Genomic DNA, 3,008 nt, shown 5'->3' with positions numbered 1-3,008 from the left:
GCAAAGTTTTGCCAGGGGGCCAGGCAGGGCATTAACAGGGAAAGGGGGACACAAAGAAATACTTTTCTTTCTTATTCTCATTTAAAATATCTGGCTTTTATTTAATAATTATCTGAATCTTACGAACAAAATTTTTATCTGACGTAAAATGTATAGAAATCATACATATACCAACAGGAATATGTATGACAGTGATGTAAGCTGACTTAAAGCCTTTTGTTTTCATTCAAAGGCTTTAAGAAAGCGTGTTCATGCAAACATCATCATGTCTGCCGTGGTACAATGGGACTTTTGCTCCTGAACTTCTGCGCACAGCGTCTGCAAATCGGGGCTGTACAAAGTCACTTCATCTTTACGCAAGACTGTAAGCTGTCATCTGTAAGGCGCAAGCAGTGTTTGTTTTTACCGTAGTTCATGGTGGAGAAGGGCTGCTCTGCTGAGTTTTGCTCCCTGTAGCCGGCAATGGCAAACAACACTCATTGGCAGCAGCATAGGCACACTTAAAATTTCTTCTGAAACTTTCTAGTTTTATATTGCTAGTTTATATTCAGAAGACACGTCTTCTCCTGAGGACAGAGCAAAATTCCTGGGGGAAAAAATATATATATATTTTTGCTGTCTGAGCCACAAAGAAAGGACTTATGCAAGTAAGAAGTGTCAGAAGCCATTCCAGCTCTTAATCCAGACCTTCCCAAAGTGTGGGGCCCGCCCCCTAGGGGGGGCGCAGCGCCATTACAGCGGGTCGCGGTATGAAAAGGGAAAAAAAAAACCTGAACGCTTGGACACTGCTAGCACGGGGCGCCCACAAACGCAAAGCAGGAAATGAAGCATCGCTGAATATGTTTCCAAACCAACTTCATTCTAAGCCAAAGACTAGAAAATATGGTGAAGCAAATCTTCCCTTTGGCTTCACCTGCACCAGTGTCCTGCAGGATTAATTTTCCATTCGTCGGGAGCAGCGCTGAGCTCTCCAAATCACGGACAAACAGGATCCCACATTCTTGATTTTTAGTTCACAAACACTTGTTGTAATGACTAACTACTCCTGACATGTTGGAGATGTTTGCTCTTTATACAGTAAAGTTACAGCGGGATACAAATAACATCAGGCTGATCCTGCCACGATTTGTTCCCCCAGTTCAAATCACAGGCAAACAGGATCCCACAGCTTTTTATGTTTTTGAACCCATTTTTCACAGAGAGCCTTTTTTTGAAAAATGTATTGACAGCAATGTTGAACATTATTACACAGCAAAAAACAACTACACGTAAAATAATGACACCGTGACGCCTCTGCCTTTGTAAATGGAGGGACAGTAACTGCGTGTAAAACCTGCAGACAGTCAGATTAACAGTATTTTGTCTCTATCTGCTATTCTGCAATTCATCTCATGTAAACAATAACGTGGCCACAGCGTGACGTGGAAAAAGGCACATACCTTTGACGTTGCGTGACGAACTCTGTATTCCTCGTCCACACGTAAACGCAAAAAAGGAGTTTAAAAAAATCTCAGTTTTCTGTGATTCGAAACGCCGTTTATGTGGATGAAACAGCTGCGTGTTCAAAAATACCCGTGTAGGTGCGGACACAGCGTAAAAGAGTTAGTAGTTTATTTCCTTAATACCTGTAATTTATTGCAGATTACTTGTATTTGTTTAATTGTTTACTAAATGTTTGAAGTGTGAAATAAACCACAATGGAGCAAAATAAGGGTGTGTGAGGTTGGAGGATGTGTTTGTGCGTGCGTGTGCGAACATTTTTCTTGTAAAACAAAGGGGGGCGTAGCAAAAAAGGTTTGGGAAACACTGTCTTAATCCTAAATAAATTCTGAAGAACTTTCTGGAAAAAGAACAGTTCAAAGAAATCATTAAAAGCCCAAATTACCATGACATCCATGTCCATGATGAGTGGATTAAAACTCTATGGGTACTTTACAATGACCAGTTAATAAATCTGTGAAGGTTCTCAGTCATCCAGGTTATCGTAGACCAGATGCTTTTCTTTCCAAGCTCCTTAGATGACCAGTTAAAATGCATGTGTTTGAACTGTGGAAGGAAACTGGACTATTATCTTTAAATCCCAGCCACCCAAACTCTAGTTTGATTGGTTTATGTTGAAAGAATAACTAAAAACAGAATAATAAAATTCATTTTTTCTAAACCCATTGCTGCCATCACATTGTACAATCAGTTTAAGACACTGAAACCAAACGCTGATCTACCTTCGTTTTCCTCAGTTATGGAAAAAGCTTGTACTGACCTCGGAGCCCCTTGGATGGTGAATATCTTGTCAGAGTGCTGCTCTCCCAGTTTGGTCATCACTTCGTACAGTTCTCTGCACACCTGGATGGTTTAAAAGAGACATTTTTCAGTTCAAATGATTTCGAAGAAAAAAAGAAAAGCAACCCTGTTGGTTTAGGAAATGAAAAACTCACCAGTGAGATCTCACGATGAAACTTTGCTTCAAGATTCGTTACACTCTTGAAGGTGCTGATGTAGAAGCCAACTCGGCTGCAGAACACAAAAGTAAAACTTGCTGTGAAGGTTCTCTTGTCTTCTTTTCTCTTTTTTTTTTTTTTTGCCTGTCCCGTTTGGCTCTTTTGCCATCAGAATTAGTGTCTAAAGGCGAGGAAAGATGCCCAACGGATTTACTTTACCAAATGGACCATCCCAGCCTTGCCGTAATGGTCTATTTGATTCACCTTTTATTGTTTATTTTATTTTTTATTTTCACTTGCTAAATACGGGACAGACTTGAATGAGGAAAAGAAAAGGGAGAAAGGAAGAGGGGGAAAAAACAGCGGAGAAGAGGGACGGGGATAAAGGGCAAAAAACAAAAACCAACTAAATAAGCAGACAAAAAATACATCTATCAATCACCTGGATTACCTGTTGAGAAAGAAAAAAGAAAACAAGAAAACGAGAGCAATACTGGTGCGACCAACTGTTCGAGTAACAAAAAAAATAAATAAAAAATACTCCGCAACTCTGAAAGTCTCCGTGTGATC

The 3,008-nt window shown here is 40.0% G+C and overlaps 1 long non-coding RNA gene across 1 annotated transcript in view; it reads right to left on the bottom strand.

The window, feature by feature from the left end:
- Positions 1–2,540, bottom strand: part of LOC102202759 (uncharacterized) — a 5,732-nt gene extending 3,192 nt beyond the window's left edge. Inside the window, exons 1-2 of the long non-coding RNA XR_312295.1 lie at positions 2,436–2,540; positions 2,261–2,343 (exon numbers count right to left, since the gene is read on the bottom strand). This is a non-coding gene — a long non-coding RNA (uncharacterized LOC102202759). The remainder of the gene's footprint in view (positions 1–2,260; positions 2,344–2,435) is intronic.
- Positions 2,541–3,008: the final 468 nt, after the last annotated feature.

This window comes from Pundamilia nyererei, unplaced genomic scaffold, assembly GCF_000239375.1.
Source record: "Pundamilia nyererei isolate P.nyererei 1_Seehausen unplaced genomic scaffold, PunNye1.0 scaffold00365, whole genome shotgun sequence".
Lineage (NCBI taxonomy): Eukaryota > Metazoa > Chordata > Actinopteri > Cichliformes > Cichlidae > Pundamilia > Pundamilia nyererei.
The sequence above is the reverse complement of the archived record's forward strand: the minus strand, read 5'-3'. Positions and strand labels throughout refer to the sequence as shown.